This window comes from Bidens hawaiensis, unplaced genomic scaffold, assembly GCF_021521415.1.
Source record: "Bidens hawaiensis isolate Kalapana, Puna unplaced genomic scaffold, B.hawaiensis_p1.1 tig00001576_1, whole genome shotgun sequence".
Lineage (NCBI taxonomy): Eukaryota > Viridiplantae > Streptophyta > Magnoliopsida > Asterales > Asteraceae > Bidens > Bidens hawaiensis.
The window spans coordinates 1,597,214-1,603,771 of NW_027491089.1; positions in this window are offsets into that span (position 1 = coordinate 1,597,214).

A 6,558-nucleotide genomic window follows, 5' to 3' on the forward strand; every position below is an offset into this window, starting at 1 on the left:
GAATGTGGTTAGGCCTGTTCACGAGCCGAGCCCGAGCCAAGGCCAGCTTGAGCTCGAATCTTAATCTGTGAGCTCAAGCTCGGCTCAGTTTTAAATTGAGCCGGCCCGGCTCGATTTGGCTCGAATTTACCTGTAATAATAATAATGTTATGCAACCATCGTGTTAAAATAAATAAATAAGACTTTGAGATCAACACCATCGTGTTAAACCAAATACAAAGTAAGTTCAATATGTCTAATAACACCATTGAAAACAAAATAAGTTCAACACCTCTAAATCAAACCAAATACAAAATAAATTAAACATGTTCAAAGTTCAACAAAATACGAAGTTCAAAAGCAAGGCCCGCAACAACTTGCACTTCCACAGTTCCAAACTTTCACAACTCCCGCATTAAACGTCTAGTTTTCTGTTATAAAAATAAACTAAAAATAAGAAAGGGATAAGCTTAGAATTGCTAACTAATGTATAATTGCATGATCAACATAACCAATTTTTAGAATTGCTACCTAATTAATAAATACCTTGTCACTTGATTGTAAGATCATTCGTTGGTATCTCTATTTCCAAATTTTCTTCATCTTTTGCAGATTGCTACAAATAAAAATAATACAATGTTAGTACAAAAATTAAATAGGTGTAAATGCACAAAAATGTGAATATAAGCTTACGTATAGTGTTTGCAAGGTTACTTTAGAGGCCCCCTTTATGCAATCACCTCCACATACAAGTGATTCCACCGTATCTTTTTTGAGAGAGCTGCGATAATCATCCAAATACGACCCCCGACACTAAAAGCAGATTCTGATGCGACAGTAGTAATTGGAATGGAAAAAATATCACGAGCCGTTTTGCTTAAAATAGGAAACTTAGAGGAACTTTGGCTCATTAACTTCATCTCCCAAACCATCGACCAACTTCACACTTTCTCCATCACTTAAATCAACAGGTTCATTACTTTGAGTCCCGATTCCACCAACAGATTCTTTAAAAAAAGACATCCTACAAATTTAAACAATAAATCATCCATAAAAGAGAAAAAAGGTAAAAACATTAGAACTAAGAGATGCTTACCAAACCTAAGCTTAAACTCCAATTTATACAGTATAATGTTGTCTAAAAGCAAAGAAGTATAAATATATGTTCAAACACATTGACTTTTGTTAGTCTGTTGTTAAACTTGGCCTAGATTTTTCATTTATATAAATTAGAATACAAATAAAGACACATACACATGAATGTGCTTCGTACGGTGTGCATTTTTAAAACATGAATCTGAAACAAATAAAGACACATACAGTTTTCATAACTTTATTATATAAATTAGTATACAAATAAAGAGACACATATAAATTAGAGTTTTCATATGTAAAACATGAATCTGAATATCTGATAACACAATTAGAGACAAGATGTTGGAGTACATGAACAATGAAACGATAATTAAACGTTTATAAGCTAAAAACGGATACAAGATTAACATAACATGAGAAGAATCAAACTTTTCAACAAGATTAACATAACATGTTTACATAGAAAATAGTGAATTGAGAGAACGAACCCTAGAATATGTCTTCTTTCAGGTGATAGCGATGATAGACGGCTGGAACCTAAATCATGTGTTGTTGGATTTTCTGAGCGGCTAATAGTGGTGAGAGTGAGATTAGGGTTAGATAATTGTAACTAGTAAATGCTAATCGATGTTTTTTTAGCGGCTGGTCATTTTGGATTTTTAATTGTATTGGGCTAGATGGATTTTTATTGGGCTAGATAGGCCATATGTTATGTATTTGGGTTTTGGACTAGATAATTATATGCATGTATATATATATATAATAAATTAAAATAAAATAGTTTGAGCCAATCGAGCGAGCTCGAGTCGAGCCGGGGCTAGCTCAGGCTCGGCTCGTTTACAATCGAGCCGATTTCGAGCGAGCTTTCTTTGAGATTTTTTCGAGCGAGCTTCGAGCCGTGAGCTTTTTGAATAGCCCTAAATGTGGTACTCACCTCAATAGATGAGCAAATGTGAAAAGGGAATATAAAGAATGATAATTCGTGGAAATCACGCGTTGAAGATAAAACCTATAAAGAAAGATATAATACTGATACGCTAAGTTAATGAACTAGATCGAATATGAGAGTTCGATGATTAATATTTTATTAAATTAATATCATATTATTAGTTTGTAAACCCTTTTAAAATATATTATATTTTTTTATTATATAAAAGTAAAATACATCTTTAAAAATATTATTAGTTTGTTAAATTACATAAATATATATAAAATTTACCTTTTGTCTCTCCCTCTCTCTCTATATATATATATTAGATTGATAATATTAATTTACGTGATATTATATATACGTATATATACATATTTGTTTACATATACGTACATACACGGACGAAAGATGCGAGAAACACAAGTTTTATAGTCGGTTCTTAATAAAATAATTTATTTAATAATTACTATTACTATTATACTTAATAAAATGTTTTTAAAAAGGAAAAATATCAAAATTAACTAAAAAAACGGGGTGGTAGGGTCGAACCCGCGACCTTCCATCCCATAACCAAGTGTCTTAACCAGCGACGTGCAACATAAACCAGAACCCATTAAATATAAACGGAAACAGATTCAACAAAGTTTGATTAAAAACCCTAACAACATCAATCGGTTAATCCGTTTGATGTTGGGTTAATTGATGTTAGGGCTTATGATCACCACATCATCGTGAACATAATGCACAGATCAATTACCTCAGTTGATGAACGGAAGAGGGTGTATTGGTTCAAACAGACGCCGGCCAACAAAGAGTATCAACGAGCAAGTAAATGGCCAAACAGATACAATTATTTATAGGGTTATGAACGGCGAGGTGTAGGTGAATGTGCATGCAAGTTTAATTTCGTTTATATGATCATTTATATAGGAAAACGATTTTAGGGCTTCGTTTGAATTTTAAATCGGATAATGATTAACGATTTTGGCGGAGAATTCCTAATTGATAACGATGGTGAGGTCGATGATAACAATAACATTATATTTACGAGATCAATTAACACGTTTATAGCGAAAATTATGGTCTAAGCTAACAATTATGAATTCAGGTATAAGAAATTGAATATGGATTCGGATTTGGATCATGGATATCTAGTTTGTCTAATATGGGTTATTTACATAAAGGACCATGGAGTTTGAAGATGGGTACAAGAGAAGTTCATAGTTTATAATGTGGGTTAAAAATGTCAAAATATAAAAGTTATATTTATAAATAAATAATAAAATACTCAATTTAACTTGATAATTGCGGGAATATTATTAATGAGAAAGCCCGGACCCGTAAATGGGTCGGGTAACGATTACAAATGAAATACGGGGAAACCCGAATTGTTACAGTATCAGTTAATTAATTTCGTTACAAAACCGACACTAATAAAGAAAATATATGTAACCATCCAAAATAATATCGACACACGTACAACTTATGTTCAAAATGACATGAACTTGGTTACGATACCGATACCGACATTTATATAGCTTATGACACAAGTAACATATCTAAAATGATTTTACTCGATCGTTCAAGTTCGGGCATTTCAACGGTGACTCGATGTGAATTCGGCATGTGTCGATATATTTGTTACGGTTCCGAAAATAAACCCAAATAATAAATTCCTCAAGTTTAAATATTTTTAAAATATACAATAAAAATGTATATATAAGAAAAAGGAAAACAAATACAAAAAAGGATATTCTCCACCAAAAATCACAGAAATATCCAAAAAAGGAAGGTAAAGAAAAAAATTTCCCTGCTTTGCTTTCATGATTGATGTAGGCCTCGAACCTGCGTGTAGAGCCATAGACCAAGCCCAAATATATAGCACAATACCAATTAGGCTACACCGTCTTTATTGCTTTAACATCAAAATGATTAGATTAGATTCATAACTGAACTAATAATATTCAGAAAAAACACTTTTGTGGCACCGACATTTCAACTTTTATCTATATAGATAATATACTTAAAAGAAAGAGAATAATTTGATTACCAAAGATTTTTCAATATTTTAAAGAAATGATGATGTGTATAGATATAATCCACTCAATTGGTTCTTAAGTTCTTAAAATCCGTTAAGGTTATTATAGGAAATGAATCATACACGCGCACACACACATATATATATAATTGTAGAGAAGAAAGGTTAAATAGGTTTTCTTAAATTTTGCTTGACAATCTTGTTTGATAAACTCTTGTTACAACTTATAACACAAATGTAATATATATGGGATAAGTAAACATTTTAAGGGATATAGATGACAAAAAGCCGATTTATATCAATTCGAATGGATGTTTACTAATCCACCCTACGTCTTCTCCTTGATTCTCCAATCGGGATTTTCTCCACTAGTCGTTCCCTAAAATGACATGGATCACCAATACCCCGTTTCACTAAGCCAATGTGGTGATGATCATATTTTTCAACACAATATGTCAATATAGTATGTCTTTACAACTCTTCAACATTCACTATGTCACCATGGTGTTCTAACTCTCAAATAGAAATTAACACTATATCAAGATAATGAACACTTCACAAACTAAAAAAATCACCAAAACAACACTAGTGACACCTTCACAGTATTACAAGATTGAACATAAGGGCAATTATTACTTTTGTTCGTATTTAATATCTTTTCAAATTGATGCTTGAAATATGATGGGAGTAACAAAGATACTATCTACACATGTATGTGTATTAGTTAGAGCAAAAGCGGTGAAGATAAATGTTGCATAAGACATCTCCAAACAAAGTGTTGACACGACAATCGCTTCCACGGTCGGTTAAATAGACAACGGGCGCTCATTCTACATCACTTTGGGTTTTGTGTTTTTACCATTAGGTGAAGTCTTTTCCACTCTTGTTGCTTTGTTTAAAGGGCTATGAATAATATTTACACCCATTTCGTAACTTCTAACACATTAGGTCATTGTTGGTTCATGATTTAAGACGATTACTAGTAACATTTTAAGTCACATTTAGTAAGTCATTACCAAAACAATAGATCTAACTAAACTTTAACATCGTGTTTTCAACGATAATCATAAGCGAGTCCCATTTTAGTGTAGGGGTATTTTAATCCTTTTATAAAAACAATAACAAAACAATTAGATGGTGTTATTGGACTAAACTTGATTACAACAAGAATGAAATACCAGACATTTAAATGGCAAGATTTAAACCATTTGACAAACTAAATGGACAAAAAACGTAATTTACTCTTCATTTTAATAAAAGGGCCTAAGTTGGGCCTAAACATATATGGGCTTAAATCAAAGCCCATTAAAAGGCCCAATTCAAACCCCATTCACACAATTTATCATAAACATGTCTCATTTCAACTCAGTGGTATTTTGATATTTTTATAAACAGTTAACAGAATAACTAAATTGTGTTAGGTGTTAGTTTGTTTTTTCAGATGTAAAATGTATGCATTCTGCGGATCACATATGCAGGCATCTGAAGCAGAAGGGGTGGACCAAACCTCTGCAGTATGCAAGGAGAAGACTGTTTGTTTTTTTGACATCTGCAGACTGCTAAAGTAAACTGAAATTTTTAAAGAAGCTGAAAATTAATTAAAAAAGCCTTTCAAGGCACAAATCAAACCTAAACATAAACAATTTTATAAGACACAAATCAAACATAAACATTCATAACACATCCACAAAATTTACTCATGTCATGCTATCAAAAGCAATAAAACACATATAAATCTGAAGCTTCAATGTGTTCTAATTATTGAATTAGTAATAGTATTATAAAACCCTACCATTCTTTTTGTAACACACACAATCTTAAACAACTATATATTAATTTAAAAAGATGCGGAAGCGCAATTATTATGATTTATTATTACTTGTTTATAAAACAACATCAACGAATAGTTTTATCGACAAAATATTTATAAGACATAGATGTTTAGATTATGACAAAGTAAACTTCTCGACCTTTATAACCATTTACAAATATTAACCATTTCTTCGTGATGCATGTTCGTGATTCGCCCCGAGTGGTTGATCGACATCATTTGGTCACAACGAAAGCTTTACCCAACATATTACAACACAACAAGTTAGTTTTAATAGTGTATAAGGCCATAATATGACCGCCGCATACAAGCTCTAACATAAAACAAGAAAAATCAAAAAAATTCACATAGCTCGTTATAAGGCAAATACAGTCCAGTGGCGTTTGTACAAAATTAAGTATTAGAATACATTATGTGCAACCTTTGAAATCCAACATTAGTACTATATCAAAAACAATTCCACACATTTGACCAATTTGTACAAAACTTATATAAGGTCATATCTGAATAATTATAATACTCGAACACACTTGATTAGGTACCAGAAACCATTATAAACCAATATCCTAAAATTAACCCAAAGGTATAGAAACGTTTGACATTAATAAATATTTTATAAAGCTTTATTTATGTGCATCTATATTCTGCGCAGCTGCTGTAATCAACTAATCTGACCCACCTAAT